The sequence below is a fragment of the Macadamia integrifolia genome, chromosome 6, assembly GCF_013358625.1.
Source record: "Macadamia integrifolia cultivar HAES 741 chromosome 6, SCU_Mint_v3, whole genome shotgun sequence".
NCBI lineage: Eukaryota > Viridiplantae > Streptophyta > Magnoliopsida > Proteales > Proteaceae > Macadamia > Macadamia integrifolia.
The window spans coordinates 28,841,620-28,864,303 of NC_056562.1; the positions used below are offsets into that span (position 1 = coordinate 28,841,620).

General features: G+C 36.2%; 2 long non-coding RNA genes across 2 annotated transcripts; both read left to right on the forward strand.

Annotated features, from left to right (window-relative positions):
• The first annotated feature begins 358 nt into the window (after positions 1-358).
• LOC122081515 lies at positions 359-11,374 on the forward strand. Its single transcript, XR_006141105.1, has 2 exons — positions 359-554; positions 11,113-11,374. It is a non-coding gene; the product is annotated as an uncharacterized LOC122081515 (long non-coding RNA).
• On the forward strand, positions 562-1,055 carry LOC122081514. Its single transcript, XR_006141104.1, has 2 exons — positions 562-741; positions 988-1,055. It is a non-coding gene; the product is annotated as an uncharacterized LOC122081514 (long non-coding RNA).
• Positions 11,375-22,684: the final 11,310 nt, after the last annotated feature.

A 22,684-nucleotide genomic window follows, 5' to 3' on the forward strand; every position in this document is an offset into this window, starting at 1 on the left:
TTCTATACATGTAAGTAATTTGGTTTGCTTGAAGTATTTCCAATACATCCATCCTCCCAGTAGGCAGTTACACAACTCCACTGTTACATGGCTGCAGAAACAGCAACATTTTCAGTTGAGTACCACTTCTCATAAACAACTTCTGTCACTTACTTTGATTGATTTGCATCTGCTAGTCATTATGGAAGCCATTCTGGTTGTGTTGCTTTTGATGAAAGGTAGTTGGAAAATATGCAGGCTGTCACTACTCTGATCGTGATATAGCTGTGTTGTTATTTTACTGGGAATCTTTGTGCTCCAATCTTGTTAGATTCTTGTTCTGAATGCATGCTTCAGCATTCCCATCTACTAGGTAATGTTATTTAAACTTCTTTTCTGCTCTCTTGCAATTTCTTATCATGTCATCTCCATATTTCATGCAAATTCTTGTAGCTAATGAGATAGAGTGTAGATTCGTGTTTGATGGGACATTTGTATGTGGTCCGTTGATTTTCGAAATTTAAGTGACCTTCCCAGATTGAAGATAGGACCATGTGATCTTCTAACTTCATAAGGTAGTAATTCGTTTATTTTATCTTGCATTTGTTGTCCAAGTTAATTTCCTGAAAGGTGATTTCATCACTATTAGATGTCTGTTGGTATCTGGTATAATTACAATTAATACATTATTTATTTTTTAATCCTCTATAATGCTTTACATGTATAGAATTGATTATTGTCTCTACATTGCCTGGATAGATGGTCAGGTTCACAGATCCTGATATTTAGATTTTCTGAATTGGCATTGCGCATTCATGTAAAATTGAGGCACTTATAATTGTATCTATGCAGCCTAGATTCACAGGTGGTTTCCTAACATTTTTTTTAGATGGGTGCCTACTCTATAAAAGAGGGTCGGGGTGGGGAGGTAACGGCCAGGAGGCTTGAACTTGAGGCCTCTTGGTGAGCTGTGGGCTTAGCTCACCACAGCTTCACCAACGGCGCTAGGCAGTTGTTGGTTTCCTAACATCATGATATTTAAGCATAACATCCTACCAAAAAAAAAAAAAGAAAAAGAAAGATATTTAAGAATAACACCTTGCACCGACCAGTAGCAATTCCACTTCTATTATGCTCCTAAATGTTTTCTTCAACTTCTAATTCGACTTTTAAAACCGTATACATTTCTATTGTCTGTTTGGAATCATGGAAAGCCTAAGTGTGCAATCTTTAGTAAGTAGCTTGCAGATTATACTTTGAAAAGTATATGGTAATGTTGCTGATGCAGGAGCGCTCCCATGGATCTTTCTGAACCTGTTTGAGAACCGGGACTGGGAACCAGGTCCAAATTTGAGTCTTTTGTCTAGTAGAATTTATTAGGATTTTATTTATTTATATTTTTGGGATTAACGTGTAATCTTTTTATTTGGGTAGGTTAAGTAGGAGATTGCTATAGGAGGTAGTAGTTTCCTAATTAGTTTGAGTTTCCAAATTAGAATGGGTCTTCTTTTGAAGTTGGGTTTCTTTTCTTTATTTAAGTACATGTAACCGTGCTATTAAGATTTAGACTGAAAGAATGACTTGAGTATTTTGGTTTGAGAGCCTGTGTGGCCATTGGTGTTTGTCCGAGAGCTTCGCCCACCCCCTTCCCCCGCCTTCTTGTTCAATTTCACTCTTCTCCCTTCTTTGTTTTGTTATTTTATTGCTACTATTATTTTCTTTTCACTTGAAATGGAGACACTATTCCTCCATATGTTCTAGGCTGTCAATATAAAGCCCAATCTCCCTCATCCCTCGTTTTCTCTTTCCTCATTCCTTGGGAGTGAATTTGGCTGTCCTAGGAAACTCTAATCCTAAGCTTTTAGCCTTTGAAAATCATTCAACTTGGAAGAATCAAAACGGATATAGCTGCTGACCCTACAACTACCGCAAGCTTGATTCCAGATCTCTCTCTCTCTCTCTCTCTGTCTCTCTCTTTCAGTTGTTGACTGTTGGAGCTGCTAGGGCTTGACTACAGAAGGGTTTTGGAGTAGCTTCCATTGCCTGGAGTAATGCAGGAGTAGATTACAAGTAACTAACTCTGCAGTTCATAACCCCAAACAATACAAATAGGAGCAAGAAACAAAAAAATAATACCATCAAATAAACCCCCAATGATACAATACCCATATAGGAGCAAAACTAGTCCAAAATCCAACCCGATAGGAGGGAGAAAAACCTTCTATAGAGCTGGAGAGAGAAAGGTGCGGCCAGGTTTGTGGGAGTCCGATTGAGCTGCACTTTTGGGTGTAGATAGTCCCTAAGGAGGGTACAAAAACCCCCAAAGTTGAGAGGATTCTGACGGCTAGTTGTGAAGTTACAAGCTTTTTTGATTTTCTGACCTAGGAGAGAAAACTGAGAAGAACGTTCAAGAACAGCAGCTGAATGCTTCCAACAGTGACTAGGTAAGGATCGTGGGACCCTTATGAGGCCTGGAATACCCTGATTGAAGACCTAGCTGAACAGAGTACAGAAGAGAGAAAGAGAGGAGATCGATCTCTCTCCTATTCCCACTAGGATTGCTGATCGGTTTTGATTTCTGGAGACTTTTATCAAAATCTGAACTATACCTCTTGAATGTTATAGCAAATAAAATAAAAAAGAAGAATAAAACAAATGGGGGGTTGAGAAGGGTGAAAGAGAATAAAGGAAGTGGCTATCTCAGCCTGGGCTTTTCACCCACAACTATCTCAGCTGCTCTAAGAATTTAGTTGCAAACTTTCTTTCATAAATGCATACTTTCTTTCATTCAAATCTTCTCAATAATGGTATATATGCCTCTCTATTTATAGAGGGGAAGTTTACAATCATACTAATACTAGGAGCTAGTTTCCTAATAGGACTAGACACTCCTACTACAACTAGGAATTCAAAATAGGACTAGGACTTGACTTTATGACTCCAACATGGAGTAGGACTAACTAACTAATAGTCCATATAGGACTTTACAACCAACTAATTGCCTAATGGGCATTTATTGAATAAAATAGCAACTAATTAAACTAATAAATAAAATCCCGTTTTCCTACCTTCTGCCCATATTTTAAGTCCATTAAAGTGACCCATTTCAAAGAAAACCCATGGGATCAAAGGCCCAACACTAGGAGCTAGTTTCCTAATAGGACTAGACACTCCTACTACAACTAGGGGCTAGTTTCCCAATAGGACTAGACACTCCTACTACAACTAGGAATTCAAAATAGGACTAGGACTTGACTTTATGACTCCAACATGGAGTAGGACTAACTAACTAATAGTCCATATAGGACTTTACAACCAACTAATTGCCTAATGGGCATTTATTGAATAAAATAGCAACTAATTAAACTAATAAATAAAATCCCGTTTTCCTACCTTCTGCCCATATTTTAAGTCCATTAAAGTGATCCATTTCAAAGAAAACCCATGGGATCAAAGGCCCAACACATACATTACACAACCCAAGACTTATTTGCAATAAAATAAGCCCAAGTGACTTATCTACATCATGGAGCTTCATGTGGAGCAGATTAGTGGTGAAGCAGAAATCAGACCTGAACCCCTGAACCCATACCTGTTCTTTGCCTTTTTGCTTGATGCGAGGTTGAGGACAACCTCATAGTTGTTGTTTAGTGCCCTTTTATTTTATTTTTTCCAGATTTTCCCCTTCTTCTATCCTAATTCTGTTTTGTCTGTATTTTATATTTCATTCCAAGTTTGCCCTTCTCACCTTATGCTTGACTTGCTCCCTTTGTTCCCTTTTCTTGTGACTTAGACTTCCAATAAATTACGAGATTGCCATTCCTTTCATTTGATAGTATCCTACTATTTAGGGTGGACCCATAAGCGATCTGAGTCGCGTTTTTGTAACCCTGGATCCAAATCCAAGTCTACTGGAGAATAACTAATTTTGTGAATGGTTGAAGAAGGGATCCATAATACCCATGGGTTCACTTCTTTATACTTGGTGGATGGATTTTTCACATAGATTATTTTCAACACCAAGGAGGATATCACAGAATTGTCATGTGTGTTAGTGAAGTTCTTATCAACTGTAGAGGAACATTATATTGTGGAAGGGCTTAATGATCTTCTATCCTTTACAGATAGTGAGTTGGTGCAGTTACATGTGGGGTTTAGTGTTAGGTTTATCTTTATTTATTTATTAGTTAAAGTTGATTTTGAGTTAATTTGAATTCTGTTTCAGACTATGATGGAGTTTTTGAGTCCAAATTTTATTTCAGTTTTAGAGTTTGAGTAGTTTTTGTTTCTTGTGTACACTATTTATATAGATGCTTGTAGTCTGTTGTTAGACAGACTCGAGATTTCGTTTTTCTAAAGTTGCTGCCAAGAGCTATGGGGCGCTAATCAGGGTTTTAAAAGCAGGAATTGGTCCCTGCTGATTCCGATCGGCTCAGAATCTGTCATAAGAAACCCTAGAACCAGCCATTTGATTTGATTACCCACCGATTAGGGGAATCTTGGTGAGAATATTCCGATTCGGAACGCCGAAATTAGGATCGTTGCTGGCCGATTCTTAATCCGATTCATCGATTTATCGATTTTAAAACCATGTCGCTAATCCCTCTCTTCCCTCTTGATCTTCTCTCTTTGTTTCAGGTATCATCTCTCTATACTTTCACTATCTTCCTCCTTTAATCCTTGTTATTGTTCTACCTTCTTCTTCTATCTTTACTGTTATTATTGGGTTTTAGCTTTTATTTTCTGCAACTATCTTTCTACCAAACAGAAAGGGGGTTGAACAATCATGCTAGTGAGTAGTCAATTGGGACTGATAGTTTGGGTTTAGACTGCCCTTCCATAGACGATTGAAATCCCTGAACCTCATCCCCAGAGAACACTCCTGCTGTGAGAATGAATTCAGATTCATACCCGGTATTGCCACTGTATTTCCAGTACCAATTTCTGGAATTTCCTTTGATTTATGATCGTTTGTGAGTTCCTTTCAGTTGGAGTCAACGGACCTTAGAGCTATCAACCTCCACCAAAATTTTCAGGTTGATCAGACGTCTTATGAGTGAGCTATCTTACTCTGAATCGAACCACCCTCCGCTGTTTCTGTTGGCGGAAGGTTGAAAGAGATATATTAATGGTTGATTTCTAACCCTTAATTCCTAAGTTCCATTAATACCCCTCACCACTTCTCTTATCCCCCTGTGTTCATATTTTAGAATCTCTTCCAAAGTTTGTCCTTTTTCAATAAATACTAATCTTCATTGTGTCCTGTCCTATTGAGTTAACCATAGCCCCTTTAAGATTATGTTTAATTACAAATTTGCCACTTCCTCCTGCAATCTTTGTTATATTTGCAAAATTACCATTCCTTTATATTAGTTATACTTTTGTTCAATCTGGTGGACCCATAAGCTGCCTGTTGACAGGAGATACTATTATTTTTGTGAAGCATAAGATGAGTTCATTCATACCATTTGATGCATTTCTGAGAAGTGGATCTGAGAGGCGTGGGATACTAATGGAAGAAAAAAATAAAGATATGAAAATAGAGATTTATTGGGGATGGAAAGAGTAGTTCCACTTGGTGAGGACAGATGGTGAAGGTCTTAAAAGAGAAATTGGTAATTTTGGCACTTAAAGAAAAGGTATGTGTTGCAATAGAAAAGTACGTCCTAATGCTGGGGATGAAGGTTTGAGCCTCTTTCATGTGTATGCAAACTTGAGTAGAAATTAAACTATATTAGCTGAATTAAGAGGGAGGGTTTTGCTTGTTGAAACATTAATTATCATAGAGGCTTCTAATTCTTTCTTTGAATCCATATGTTTCCCGAGTGGCATCCCTTATCCATGTAGAAGATTGAACTTGAAAGCACATTTCTGGAGATAAGTAGTGGTTAGAGAAGTTGTTTGAAGAATAGGAGGTATTTGTAAAGAAGGGGGGGGGGGGTGGCTGTATGTAAAAGTTGATCTTGAGAAAGCTTCTGTGCATGTGGGACTGATTTTCTTTTCATAGGGTTATGAGGACATGGGTTTTGGGCCTGGATAGAGCTCTTGGATCCTTGGTTGTATATTGTTGGTGGGTTGGATATTTTTCTATAAATCAGAAGAACCGATGAAGGAAAGAATAAAGGTTCACGATGGATCAGCAATTATGCATCTTTCCTTATCATGGATGCAGCTTCAATGCGTAATGTATTTATTGAAGAAGATATAATGTGTTGTAGGTAAGTTTTGTAAATATCAAGAATAATTGTGTAACTAACTCAATGACATGCTAAGTATGGTGTTAAAACTATACATGCCAATGAAAAAAAAACTTCACTGATATTTTCTGATGAAAAAGTGGTAGTAGATATTTTTGCCATATTTAGTGTGCTGTTTAGTGATGCAACTTTAGTCACACTAGGATGGATTAATATATGCTAAAAATTGAGGAGAGAGAGATATTGCAAAATGACTATTTTAGATATTTGGGGTCAACTATAAATAAAGAGGGTGACGTTTTTTCAGAGAATTAAAGCGGGATGGATGAAGTAGAGATGAAACCTGAGTGTTGTGTGACCAACGTATCATTTCAAAGTTTAAAGGAAAATTCAATGGGACAGTCGCAAGACCAGCTATGATTTATGAGGTGGAATGTAGGGCAGTTAAGAAGTGTCATATAGATAAGCTATGTGTAGCAGAGATGAGTATTTTAAAATGGATGCTTGTGTTACTTGGATGAGAGTGGTTCTGAGTCTTAAAGAGTTTGAATGGTTCCTTTATTCTCTCTCTCTCTCTCTCTCTCCCTCTCTGCCTCTCTCTCTCTCTCTCCCCTCTCTCTCTCTAATGTCAATTTTTGTTTAGAAGGATGGGCAAGGTTCCATTTCAAAGAGTGATAAGCTCCGAGGCAAATAATGGTCCACTAGCTAGACTATGTTTAGCCCATGTATAATTTTTACGTTCCTCCTCAATTGATCCTTGGTATTACAAGCTGGAAAATGGGGAGTTTTGAAATTTTTTGATATCAGCATATCAATTTTTTTACACTGAAGTTTCTTTCCCAATGGACTAGCATGCTACAGCTGAGAAACAATTCCATAACGCCTGCTGCCTTATACGAAGGACTAAGCTGCTATATAAGTTTAGATTAGGCCCATCTGGACTTGCCTACCACTGATTAAACTTTACAAAGCTCTCCAAACACCCAGTTACAGAAAGGATACGAATCAAGTGACTTTTTTCTTATAAATCCTGCATGGGCTTCACCTGCAAAGTTCCTGCAACTTGGGAGGTACTGGGCCTAATTGGTCAAATCATAGGCTTTGTGTGCTATGGTATTCCAGATTTGGCTGGAGCGAAACTGTAGAATATCTTAAACATGGTTCTTACATAAGAAATTATTTCTAAATGCGATTGGTTGGTTCAGATGTGAGGTGATACTTACTTGTAGTGAATACTGATATTTTGGCCTTGTCCTTTGCTTGAGAATTCTTTTCCTCCTGTGATATGATGGTGGATGTCTCTCTCCTGGTCCCTGAATGTTGCAGGTGACATCCTTGGACCTATGGAGAACTGCTTGGACACATGTGCCACTTTGTAATTTCATTGCTTAACTGCAGGCCATAATGCTTAGGTCCTTCTCCTGTGGCATCCTTTATTCTTGTTCATGTAGTAGCTATTGCAAGCTGGCCTTAGGAATGCCAGCCTGGAGTTTACCGTCAAGTAAAAGTTTACTTGGATTCATAAATGGGAGTTAAATGTCCAAAATAAAGTGGCATTTTGTCCCAATTATTTGATCTCTTGGCCTTAGGAAGCCTTGTTTGGACGAGCTAAAAGAGCAACGGGCAGTTTAAAATGCTTTGGGGGAAGTGAGAAAGACATGCATGGATTAAGACAACATCCACGGCTTTCACTAGATTTGAATGACGAAACAGGATCCATGTAGCTGACCCCTTTTATTTGGGATGTAAGGCTGGAGTTTAGTTGAATTGAGTAGATGGTTCTTGGTGATCTGTTAGCAGTTGAAAGCAGTCTAGTTGCGAATATGTTGATCGTGGAGAACACTGTTTTCTTTGTGTGTACATGTGTATTTGAATGTATTCACATTCATCCTTGTAGTGGTGGTTCACACATCCTCATTTTTTTCTATTTGATTAAAAGTTCAGGTAGTGGATGGTGATCTAGATCTTGTCATACACCTATTCCTGATTTGATGAGATACCTAGATATGCTTTAGGTTGGAGGAGCTAAAAGAGCAAGAAGTGGGCCTAAAATGATTGGAGTGATGAGGAAAGACAGGCATGGACTAGGGTTGACATCAAATATGGCTTTGAATAAAATTTAATGGCAAAACAAGTCCTGTGTAGTTAACCCATTCAGTTGGGATATGGTTTAGTTGAGTTGTATTAAGTTGGGCTTAGACTCATTTTGTCTCCCATTGCCAACTTAACCCAACCAATTCGATGATCAGGAGAAATTTTTTAATGGTTTTTTTGTTATTATAATTTACCCACAATATTAACATAAACACCCCTGGAGGCTTTTTTTTTTCTCTCTTTTGGATTGATCAAGTGGCTCAACCTTGGTGATTTTTTTGTCGAGGGGTCAAGGTCACAGACTGTTATTTAATTCTAGATGACTGCACGAAAAGGTCTACCTGAGCTCATTCAAAATTTGGAGAAAGATATAGAAATTATAGCAGGATGATGTTTGGCATGAGTCATGAAAATGTAAATCAACTGAGCCACAACCTTGGATGCCACCCCACACAAACCCCCCCCCCCCCCCCCAAAAAAAAAAAAAAAAAAAAAAAAACTAGTGAGAGGAGAAGATGGAGTTATGTGTGAGAAAATGTGTTCATGCAGGACCTATAGCAAGTAACACCTGTTTAGTGTTGAACCAATTTAGATTTTGGCAGAGCTACATAGTGATTGTTCTGGCTAAGCATGTAGGTTCTCCAACCATTGGGTTTGTGTTTAGCTTTTGGGTATTTTGGGCAGTTATCTGGAATCAGATGTTCTTCTGGAAATCAATTATTGTTGTTGAATCAATAGAAGAGCTTAGGATTGTTAGTTAACAATTTGTTTAATAAGATTATGAGCACATAAAAAACGTCAGATGAATGGAGGAGAAGCATTATAGTTCAAACCTACAAAAGTAAAGATGTTATTCAAAGGTGCAATAGATGGAGAAAGTACTATCTTGGAGAAGCAATTTGGTTTTATGCTAGGTAGATTCACGACATAAGCTATTTACTTACTTAGGAGGCATATAGGAAGATTTAAAGCTTACAAGAAGGATCTCTATATGGTCTTTATTGAGCTAGAAAAAACATATCACAGAGTCCTTAGTGAGTTGATCTGTCATGTATACAAGAGAAAAGAAGGGTGTCGAGTAAATATGTGGATAGAATTAAAGATATATATGGAGGCATGGTGTTTAGTATGAGAACCGTTGGAGGTCAAGGCTATGAATTCCCAATAATAATTGGGCTACATCAGGGATTTGCTTTAAGCCTTATTTGTTTACGCTTATCATGGATGATTTAACTAGGAGCATTCAAGATGAGGTCCTGTGGTGTATGCTCTTTGTTGATAATATTGTTTTGGTGGATGAGACAAAAACATGGACTAACGCGAAGTTGGAATAATGGAGGTCAACCTTGGGATGAAAAGGTTTTGAGATAAGTAGATCGAAGATGAAGTACATGATGTGTAACTTAGTCACACTATGATGGATAATGATATGGTGAAAATTGACGAGAGAGGTTTTAAAATGGATAACGATATGGTAAAAATTGAGGAGAGGTTTTAAGATGGATATTGATATGGAGGTCAACCTTGGGATCAAGAGGTTTTAAGATAAGTAGATCGAAGACAGAGTATATGCGTAACTTTAGTCATACTATGATGGATGATGATATGGTGAAAATTGAGGAGAGAGATAATGTAAAGCGACTATTTTGGATACCTGGGGTCAACCAAAAATAAAGAAGGTGACATAGAGGATAATGTTTCACAGAGAATTGAAGTGGGATCGATGAAGTGGTGAGGTGTATCCGAAGTGTTGTATGACCAACTCATTCTTTTAAAATTGTAAGGAAAATTCTATAGGACTGTTGTATGACTAGCTTTGATGTTAGATCAGAATGTTGGGCAGTTAAGAAGTATCATATAGATAAGCTATATGTAGCAAAGATGAGGATATTAAAATGGATGCATGAAAAAACTAGGAAGGATAAAGTAAAGAATGACCGTATCATAGTTGATTTGGGAGTCGCCCCGATTTATGATAAAGTTCTGACAAAGCCATTTGAAGTGGCATGACCATGTTCAACGGAGGCCTTGGGAGGAGTGATATGATTCAGATTGAAGGATCTAGAAGAGCTAGGGGCGGGCCTTGAATGACCATAGAAGTAGTGAGAAGAGACATGCACAATTTAGGTCTTGTCCCAGATATGACATTGAATAAAGCTGATTGGAGGGCAAGGATCCTTGTAGCTGACCCCATTTAGGTGGGATTTTTCTTACGAGTTGTTGTTGTGTTCCTTTTCTTTTACTATTCTTTTTTGTCTTTCATAGATCCTTGTGCCCAAGACCCAACCTCATTTAGTTGTGATAAGGCTGTGGTATTGTTGGGCCATGACCAAGGTTGAACTCATTTGATTATCCTAGTTGGATGGTCAGGCCTCACCTTCTTGGGTATGGATTTGGCCATGGATTATGATGAATGGGCCGGGATCAATGGAATAAGGTTTATCTGCATAAATCTATCAACCACCCCCCCCCCTCTTTTTTTTTCTTGAGGGGGGAAAAAGGGAAAAAACAAGAACGGAAAAGAAAAAGTAGGGTTATTCTGCTGTAACATAAAAACTTGTCAAGAACTGTCTTCTGATCCCTTGCTGTCCCTAAAATCTGTGTTTTCATCTTTTTGTTGTCTCAGGAATATATTTCTGGTAATTGATTTACTTAATTTTATGGAGTCTTCGGCTGAAAGCTTGTCTTTATGAAACACAATGACCATGATGTGCATGTGTAATATCATTTCCTGTTCTCCTCTTTTGCTGTTATATACTTTTGTAGCACTTCCATCTTGACCTTTGTATTTTCTGATGTCAGTGATGATACTCCTCATTCTTGCTATTTGAGTTCACTGCAGCAACTGTGATGGTGGACAGGAGCAGAGCCCAAATCTTGCTGCTGAGGGGGTGGGATTGATTTGGCAATAAAGGACAGAGTGGCTTTGTTGAACCAAGTGGAGAGTAGGGAGCCAGGGTGGTGTTACGAATGGTGTCTGTCTAACATCACAGAACTGCTAACCTCGGCCATACTGTTAGTCCCATGAGCCAACAGTTCAATCACGTAGTTGTAATAATAACTTTATATCATTTCTCCCTAATTACAGGGTTTTTGATGCCAAAGATCCTGTGTGCCTTGTATGAGCAGGGCAGTGAGGTTAGCAAATTTTTAACTTCACGGCTGTCCACGCTGCCTAAACCAAGATCTAATGTTTGGGGAGGTCCCAACCAGGCCCGAACCAAGGCTGACTGATGAATGGGATGTTAGACCAGACCGGGTTTGATTTGCCATGGTACCTGATTGCCAGCCAAGATTGACTGTGTTTTCTATAGATGGTACCAAAGTGCGATTTTCATCTCCCGGTGAAGGTTAATCTTTCCAGTTTTCAACTAGAGGAATAACTGGTTAACTCAGTTGGCGAGCTGTGGTTTGGAAAAAGCCCATGCTCACCAGGAGGTCTTGAGTTCGATCCTCCTAACTGTTATTTACTTTTACTCCCTATTTATTTGAAAAAAATAAAAAATAAAGGAACTTTGCGTGGATTGAAAACTAATAGAAAATAGGTGTTCTTGCTTATCGCTTTGCACACAATGGTGATGTTTTTTCTATGAACTAAGAATTAGGGTTGCAAGTTTGGCCCCAATAGCCAGAACCGGCTTTTATCCTGAACAAGTACGAACTCAAAAATTTTGGCCTTGAGGGCCAGGCTGGCCCTTAAATTTTTGACTAGTGATGTCTTTGGCCGAGCCTGAATCTCGCCTTGATTTTTTTTACCCTAAGTTTAGGTCTTGGTTTTGGTTCTATTGTGCCCTAGTTTTGCCTTTGATGTTGACTCTAGATTTTTTTTTTTCATAGGATTTTCTCCTCGTTGTTTAACATGACAAGGGTTTTGAAATCTTCAAATTGTTTGCCTTATTAGAATATTTTACTCATGATAAGTAATTTGTGACTTTGTGTTTTTTTTATATCTCTTATTTATTATGGATATTTTTTATTTAGTTATTTCATATTTTGCAGGGTGAGGTCAAGGTATACCCGGCCCTTGATGGCAAACTAGAGTCAGGGTTAATCAGGGTCATTCTGACCTGATCCTAAAAAATCAAGGCCAATCAGGGTGGATAAGAGTTGGACTGAACTTTGAAGGGTTCGTCCTAAGTTGAAGTTTTGTGGCCTTGAGTCAGGGTCAAGGTGGGTTTGAGCCTAGTTAAAGGGGATTCAAGGTTGGGCTGGTTTTAAGAAACCCGGCCCTGTGGCACCCATACTAATTTATCTCAAGTTTAAGGTTTTCTTTTTGGAGAATTGCCCACAATGGCATTCCTACAAAAGATATTCTACGTAGATGGGGTGACATTGACCCCGTTTGTGGTTGGTGCCACAATTTAAGGGAAAGTACTTGTCATCTGTTCCTCACGTGTGAATTCTCACGAAGAATTTAGGCGGCCGAACCCCTTGGCCTGAGAATTGAGGGTTTTAATAATTCTTCTTTTCAGTCTGTGTTCACGTATTTCTTTCACGCTGCCCCTAGGAATTTATTGACTCGCTTTTTTAATTTGTTCATCTTAGCCTTTTATTACATTTGACATCATAGGAATCAGGTTCAGTTTCAACACCAAACACACAATCCTTACTTCATCGTCGGTCTTGATTTCATTGTAATTTAGAGAACAACAAAGGTTGCAAACCATTGATGGAACCGAGCTTTCTGTTTTATCCCTTTTACCAAAAAAATCACCCTATGTCGTACAGGGGTTAGCATATATATATATATATATATATACATATCGGGATGGGCATTAGCCATTATAGTAACTGGTGATCGTCATTTATTCCAAGCTAACTATATGTTGACATGAAATGGTACGGAGGCAGGAGTTCAAAGTCTTCTCTATGGATGGATAAAGACTACTGGCATGGATGAGAGATATATGAAAAATCAACCGATATAAAGCATCTACAATCTTTTTGGGAGGGCGAAGTTGGCCACGGACTTCAATCCCCCTTTTTCTAACTCCTAATCACTTTTCGCACAAGCCCATGTTATATATTAAATCTAACAACTTTATATTACTGCTTAAGAAACGAAATCCATAATTATGGACTGTAGTGGTTTGTCAAACCCGGACTAGTTCTTTGTTAATAGTTAATACTATTTCTTTCATCTATAAAAAAAAAAAACTTTAATGAGAAGGGATTGATCCTCATCAGCGAGTGATTGGAGATACTCTATTGTTGTTAGTGGGGTGGGTTGGGGGAGGAGGGGAGGAGTAGCTAACTTTGCTCTGCCTCTACCAAGCCTAGAACTTTTGGCCTCGTGGTTGAATAGATGTCTAGAAACCATTGAGGTTACAAAAGATCTTTTGACCTAACCCAGAATGAATTGATTATTTGACACACTTGCTGCATAAGCTAGAATGTTAACAGGAGTCAGGGGGAATCATTTTTTCTCAACCAAGAATGCCTCAATTAGATAAATTCACTTATTACACAAGGATTAAAAGTTGCATAGGTAAGAAATAGAAGTTTGGCGTGATTGCTATGATATGATTTTTTAGTTGGAGAATTAAAAGTTGCATAGGGAAGAAATAGAAGTATGGCCTGATTGCTATGATATGATTTGTTAGTTGGAGAATGAGTCAATTATCTTGGTCTTGGGGATAATTCTCTGTTTTGTTTGATATTTATAAATTTATTATAGCGTTTAAGACTGTTGATATAGTTAAGAAAAACAGGTCTTTAATTTCTTTTGCCAATAGATTGGCTATAGATGCTAGGTTTACAAATGTTGTCTCAGGCACCGTTTGATAACGTTTCTGGGTATAGAAACAGATTTTTTGGTGTTTGATAAACTTGTTTCTTAGATCGTCTGGATCGAGATCTACAACACCGTGTGCCAAAGAGTAATTTCCCTTTCATTATTAGAAAAAAAAAAAAAAAAAAAAGAAAGGTGACTGGTCAGATCCTGTGTAGCCGACTCTTTGTAGGGGATATTTCTGGGATGTTGTTCTATTTTATTGCTAACCCCATTTTTTTCCTGCCTTTTAGGCTATGTTTGGTAACCAAGAGAGGAAAAGGAAAAAAAAAAAGTGAAAAGAAAAAAGAATCTAGAAAAGAGAAGAAAAATAAAATAAAATAAAAGAATATAAATGAAATGAAATAGTAAGAAAATAAAAAATTATGTCCGTTTGGCTACCAATAGAAGAAAAGAAAAGAATTTTTTTTTTGTGTTTTCTTGTGTTTTAGGCAAGACTCTTTTTTTTTTTTTTTTTTGGCAGTTGAAGAAATCTTCACCATTTCCAAAGTTAATTTTGAAATAAAAAAAAAAAAATCTTCTTTTGACTCAGGAGATACTAAACACAATCATAATTTCTTAAACTATGAAAACAATATTTTTTTTTTGTATTTTTTTTCTTTTCTTCTCTTCTCTTCTCTTGGCTACCAAACACAACCTTAGTTCCGCATGCAACTTCTTCTATTCTGTTTTTATTTTCATACGTATTGGATCCATGTAGCTGATGCCATTTAGTTTTAAAAAAAAAAAAAAACTAGAACTGTAAATTAAAAAGATCTACATTTTTCTTCTCTTAGCAAGTTCCTTTGGTAAATTTTTATTTTCAATGAAAGTTTACATTGTGAATTGCTTGAGACAATCCAATTTTTTTTAGTGTAATTTAGAGTTTTGACATCCACTTCTACTCCTCCCAACTCTTCATAGTTTTCGTTTAGGTTTTGTTTTGTTTTGTTTTGTTTTTTGTTTTTTGTTTTTTGTTTTTTGTTTTTTGTTTTTTTAGTAAAATCCTTTATGCTTTGTTTGTTCCCACGTAAATCGATAGAAACTTAGAGGTTTGTTTTGCCACATTGATATATCTAAGCACATTAGGGAATTATGGTAATTTTATCTCTTATTTTATGTTCGATTTTTTCAAGGGTTATTTTTATATTGTTTCTCCATGATTTGTTTATTTTAATTTATTTATTTTTATGTATTCCCATATTGCATTTGCATTTAGATAAATTTTTATGTATTGTTTCATGCATAATGGCATTCTATAAATATCTCGTATGCTAACCTCAAATTAGAGAATACGCCTTGATTATGCATTGCCAAGCCAGCAGAGTCCATTCACCATCCCCTTCAAATGTATCCCCATTTAGTCCCTTTTAATTCAAATTTATAATAATTATTTAGTTTTCTTTTTAATTTTATTTCTTGCAAAATGTAATATGGATGTATGAATCACACGTCGAACTTGAATTCTATTTGACAATATTTTAAAAATATTCATTATATAATAGATATTACATAATCGGAACACCTAATATGTAGTGTTTATGAATTACATTATACCTATACTTTATCTTGGAGAAAAGGGGGGGGGGGGGGATTAACAGAAATTAGGTTTTAAAAATGGTCTTTCTAGAATTGGTCTAGATCAATCCAGATCAGCCGCAGAATCAGTTTATTCCAAGCATCTAGGATTTTCCGTATAAAATCATCCTAAGCTAGATCTAAGCATTCAAGATAAAATAGGATAGAATTACTGATCTGATCACATTTTAACTGAGTAGAAAATGGATAAACCTGAACTTACATATACAATTTTTATGACTTACATTTTTTTATTTTTATTTTTGGATAGGAATTTTTATGACTTACATAATACTTCTTCTGTCATGATTTTTTTTTTTTTAAGTTTCATATTTGCCCTGCAATTTTGCGATGGATAAATTCATAACTAACTAAACCAAAAGAAAAGCTTTGTTTATCATGCATTCAACAACTTTAAATGGAGATTTAAGTGATAAATGAATGAGTAGTTGATTGGGAAACATTTTGTACATCTCAAGACCAGCTCAAAGGGAAGTGATAAGGATCCTTACTTTTGACTTTCTTTCCCATATTGATTTTTAAGTGGATGTCAACTTTTAAAAAAAAAATCAAGTCAACTAACTACAAAGTCTACTCCATTGAAGGTGAATATACATTTTTAATGATAAATTATTAAGCTGAGAAAAGTTAATTTAGTTTTTAGTAGGTGTGAGAGGTTTTTATTAAAGGTAGTGCATTGAACAAACATCATTTTTTTTTGGAGTTATTTGATTTGATCTCAAATATGCACACAGCATGCATTATACATGCAAAGAAGGTTAAACAATAATTTCTATTGACTTTACTGTTCTTGTTTCCTTGAAAGAAAATTAATATGGGAATCGGAAAAATGTCAATGCCTAAAAACTAAGTGGTTATAGTGGAAAATAATCATATCTCTCCTAATGAAAAGGACAATTCAGTTGAATTTAATTGAAAGAGAATATAATCTCATTGAGAGATGATTCTATACCAGTTAGTTTATTACTTCTCTTTTTTTTTTTTTTTTGGTAACATCCTCTTGATTGTTCAAGATTTTTCAATGCTTTATTGTCACAAAGTCAATTTCATTCAGGCTGAAGCTTGACATGTAAACAAGAAATTCTAGTCAAATGAAACTAAAAAATCAATTTCGATAGATCATCTACTCCAACGAGGAAATGCAAGTGTTATTACAAATCGGATCTTCTATATATGAGTAGTTGTTCACCTCTAGATGGGATCATTCCCTGCCCACTCCCCCCAACACCCGAACTACCAACCTAAAAAATAAAATAAAATAAAATAAAATAAAATAAAGAAAGGAATCAGTGGGTAATGCAACCATGATGTAATAGAATATCTGAAAAGTGCGTATACCTTATAGATTGTTTCATGCATGTACCCGTTCATACCAAAGTCAAGCCCTTAATAGTTTGGGTTTGGGTTTTGGTCTGGTTCAATTTTGGGTTTTATCAGGTTATCTTAACAAGCTATTGATGGTCTATTATCAGATTTATAGGTTCATTTTCGATTTTGCATACATATTAAAAAAAAAAAATCAAAAGATAATTTGTATTTTTATTGGTTTTCCCGGTTTGACCAGTTTTTTAATTCCAACTGGTTTTAGTTTTGTACTGATACTTTAAACCCAAATTGAACATGACCGATAAGGGAAATGGTTCTGTTGTGGGTAAAACTTATCGCACATCAGTGAGTGAAGGAAAAACCATGGTGTCTATGAGGATTGAAGTCATCAGTATTTCGTGAGGCATCTTAATACTGTGCGGGTACTAGGGGTGTAAGTTTAGCCTTGATGATCCAAACCCGACCTGAGCCCGAACCCTATCTAACCCGGCTATGAGGCCAACCTGACCCAACCTTGTGTGGGGTTGGGCCGGGCTTGGGTTGAGGCATAGAAAACCCAGCCTGACCCTAACCCGCCCTAAATCTAACTTCATTTTTTTTTTGTGTTTAACTAATAATGTTTTCTCACCCTAGTATACACTATATGACTATATAATGTATTTTTAAACATTGGACTTTAATTTCTTAAACTTTCAACCGAAGAACAAATCTTGTTTCTCTCTTATATTGGAATTTGCATTCATTTTTGAGTTCTCTATTGTAGTAAATATAATTATTGAAATTTAGAATTGAAAATGTTGAGTTTTTTCTCTCTTTTTATTTTATTTATTTATTTATTTATTATTATTATTATTATTATCATTACATTGGAACATTGCACATATTGATAGGAAACAACTCTACCTGCCTAATATTTTGGGTTGGGCTTGACCTATTAGGGATTTGGCGACAATTCTCAACCTGGACTTCCATTGTGACCAAGATTTAACTCAACCCATAATATCATTGCATCTTGTTGTATGAATGAAGAAAGTAACTAAAACATGGTAAAGGAAGTTTTCTTGATGTTTTGAAAAACCGACAAGAGAACTTCATTAGTAGAAGGGATCATTTCTCTTTAGACTCTTAGCACATATTAGCACTTTGAGGAATTTAGGGGGTGGAGGGTCAGTTACAGTCAATGTTTTTGCAGTGAAGGTAGCGGAGTGATTTGAATAATTGAAATCGGAATTTAATCGTACTTATCATAATGTAATTCTACTAAGAAGATCAGCTAGGGTTAACCTGACCCTGAGCCCGGTAGGATTGGGCCCAAGCATGAACCTGACAAGATTGGGTTACGGTTGGGTTGAGTTGTGGGGACCTAGGGTTAAGAAACCCGGCCCTGTTTCATCTCTAGTGGGTACCAGACAACCTCTGGACCTCATACCAAGATACCCAAAGCAGACAATATCATTAGACTCATTCTCTTACCTCATCAGGTTCGATTAGGTTTTATTCTTGGATTCAGTTGATTCGTGTTGAATTTTGACAACCCTAGAAAGAACAGTTCCTATTCATATCGAATACGTAACCTACAATAGAATTTGCATGCAGAAGGACTAAAACCCAGGATCTGCCTTCTAGTGAGGTAATGCTCCAAGGAGCCATTAATCAATTAAGCCAAATCATTAAAAAGGTGGTTGGAACTAAAACAGATATTAGACTGTTAAGTATAACAATCAATTTGCTAATTGAGGTTTAGATGCTCAAATTATGGTGACAGGCCGGCCACTTCATCAATTTTTTCTAACAAAGTACCATTTGAAGACTAATTACGACTCTTAACTTATGTTTTAGGCCTATTTATTAATGGATTATTATATTACTTAATCCATTAAAAAGGTGGAAGATTGGATAGTAGTTGAAGGAAACCCAACTTGTAAGCCAAGCGTCTCTCTCTCTCAACCTTTGCCATGCGTTCTAGGCTTCTTCTAGCTAACTTTCTAATTTCAAATCCTTCTGGAACCATCAGTGACGTGGTCTCTTCAATTGATTCCTCTAATTGGTATATTAATTGAACTTTTGGGGGTTACTCTCTAATTACAGCCATCTGATTAAGATCCAAAGTTGGTTGATCATGATCATGATGCTTACTTGTAAAAGAAGAATTCTTGATTCTTGTTTAGTCCACATCATTAATTATAAGTCTCTATATAAGAAGTGCACAAATAAAACGATTACCAACTCAATTGGTTCCTTGTGTCTTAAATCATAAATTTTTAAAAGTGGATTCGTGTTAGTCATTTCAAATGGCATAATTAATTAAACTTTGAACTGTAAACTTTAAACCTAAGTGGTGGTGGGGGTGGTGGTGGTCTTATTTTTGCCTTGATTTTTGTTTAGTGTGCAAAGGATGGCCTACCCCAATAGGTGATTGGGTCAAACCAGAGAAGAGAGACCTTCAAGAATGTGGGCATCATGCTATCTTAAAGTCAACCCTAAAGATTTTGTAAACTCAATAACGTAATTTTTTTTTTTCTTATTTTAGATTATATGATTGTGGTGTGTTTAAGCTCTACATCTAGAGTAGTGGCCATATATGTTGACTCAATGAACAAATAACCTTAATTGAATTTCATGGGATTAGGTTTCCCACAAAGAGACCAGTGCGAGCAGGAATATGTATATCACACGAATAGTAGTGCGGGGAATACTATTTTACATATAGGACCTTCATGGTGTAAAAAGGAGAGAGAAAAAAAAACCTTATATGAGTGGGAATTAGTACAATGGCGTCATGGGAAACTTTTTCCTGTTAAAATTAGATTAACAAATTTTTGTTACGGTTTAACAAGTTTTCATTCTTTAGTTATGGTATCCCTACTACTTTAATCACAAGATTGAGAAATAGTTTATGAGTGTCTCTAGTCTGATTGGCCATTTAACTAAACATCCTCTAATATTCAGTATATTTAAGAAATAACTTGTGCAATAAACAAAATGGCGTAAGGTAGATGATCGATTAGGACTAAAGGATATGAAAGCTACCTTTTCTTATATTTTTCATTATATATTGATTTCAAACTACTTAATCAAGTATAAACCTATATGGGGAAGGTTACGCATGCTTTTGGTGTAGGAGATCTCCCACGCCACATCAATATCGTGCATGGGATGGTATTATTAGTGAGAGACCAACAATGGTCAAGAAGGAGAGAGGGGGAAAAAAATCTCTGAAAATGCCTATGTTAAGCGGACAATGTGTCTTCTTCCTGAATCCTTATAACAAATGAGATCATCACTTCCAAGGGGTGACCTAGTAGAATGATTTATAGATAATTATAGTGGGTCCATTTGAATAAATAACTTTAAAAAAAAAAAAAACTCTTATATCTAATAATATTTGATGAATCATGACAACTTATAATAACAATTTACAAAAATATATTCTATTATAGTAAACGAAAGGGAAGGATCATGATTAAGAAAATGTCTGTGACATGAATTAATAGTTATAAGAGGCCTAATCTATTTGAAAATATTTAAAAATGATTTCAGTTTCTAAAAATATATGAGTAAGTACAGATTTGTAAAAAGAATTTAATAAATAAAAACACTAACCAGTAAATTATCACTCCTGTTCATATACATGCTTGATGGATGATTAACGGAATGGAAAAAATCTAATTGTAACCCTCTATGGTTACAATCATATTGTAATCATAGTCTAGTTCTCTCTGGTGGAAGAATGATGTGGTAAATCTAATAGTTTGAATATTTAAGAAACTGTCTAGATTGACTACTCGTCAAATTTTAACTTCAAATTAAATCATTTATCCTTTCTTTTAATGCCATACCCTTCTATGTCTATCCACTCACCTCATTATAGTATTTTGCACCCTTTTTGTAGTTCTGAATTTATATTTTGTCATGTGGTAAACTTTAATTGGCTTGAAACTTGAAATATGAATTGGGAGGTTTATGTACGATCTAATTGTGACCAAACACAACGCGCATAGCACATACTAGAAAAAATTTGGTTGAACAAAAGTAATACTTAAAAAATATCTGATGACTAATGAAAAATTAATTCACTTCCAATGATATTGGAAGCAAAAATATAAATCATTTAATACCATCATATTTGACAAGGAAATTAGGCTTTAATATTGATTAGTTATGAACCATGGATGACAAGGAAACTAGGCTTTAATATTGATTAGTTTTAAACCACAAAATTCTTTTAAATTTTAATATAAAAAAATGGAGAGAACCATATCACTCCCTTAAATATTATGAAACATAAGAGGCTTAGCCATATGTTAGATACTAATTATATGATAGCCCACTATAAATTAATGGGAAAATGTTGGCCACACCGCATGGGTGCGCCCCCTTTTATTTTTGGTGTCCAGGCCAATTTACGTGCACCTCGACTAATCCTTGGGACAATCCACCGCCATGATCTCCACTTAAATCGCAAATGCACATATGGAGAATCGAACTTGAGACCGTGCGTGGTTACAAAATAAATAAGAAAAACACACACATATACACACTCACACAATGCTTATGACAATGTTCGATCCCACGACCTCCTCCCCTAAGTGCCGGCTCCACAAGCCGAAGCTACCACCATTAAGCTATCCTAGTGTTCGTTCTCTCCTCCCCCTTTGAAAAAGACCCACTTGCCATCCTATGTTCAGAGCCCTAAAATTGGTTCAGGCCACTAACTCACCTAAAACTTGCATCATGCCCAACTCTCTCCCATCTTTAATACAAGAGTTGCCATCATTACAGTTGTAGCTAACAATTCATTGATATGTCCAAATCTCTATAAATTCTTTAATCACAATATATCTCCTTAATCTTTTTTTTTTTTAATAGGTATTTAATCTATAGAAAGAGGGGGAAGGTAACGGTCAAGAGGCTAATAACTAAGACCTTTTAGTGAACGTAATACAACTCTACAACCAACTATGCTAGACAGTTGTTGTATATCTCAGGTTCTCAATGTAGCTCTCTCTCTCTCTATATATATAATAGAACCACGTTTTTCTTCACCAATGGTATAAGTGGAGGAATTACTTCATCATGAAAATCGGTAGTGTTGAATGGCTAAAAAGGGAAGGTGTAGTGGCCTAGTGGTAGTGTGTTGATGATCCAAGAACAATCACAAGATCACTTCACGGTAAAGGAAAACTTTTGCCCTAAAAATACTGATATCCCCACACGATAAAAACATGCCACTAGCATCACATGGAGAGATATACGGTGCCGAAGTATTCGATATTTCCAAAACTTCCCGTGAAAATGAACACGAAATATTCAAATATTTCCCCCTGTTTGGAAACAGTGATGGAGACACTCCCAGCCTTTCAAAGAATCCTGGTTTGTTTTTCAAAATTTCCCGCCAGTAAACACGCAAATTCCCGGTCAAAAGGAGGCCACCGAAAGGGCCGCGTGGAATATATAAAACACACAAAAAGGGCAAAAAAAGGAAAATATCGTCTCGATATCCTTCGCTGTCTGACGCAAAAGCGACGTGTGACCTGTCATAGACGTGGCGCTTTAGCTTTCCAACACTCACCCATACCAGAGCTGATCCTGTAAAAACGACGTCCCAGGTATTGTCACTATCAGTCCAACCAGATCAAAGGGAATGGCATCCAAGTGTTAATATAAAACAGATTACAACCGTCAAATTAGAAAGAAGAACACTGAAAAATACCTTTTC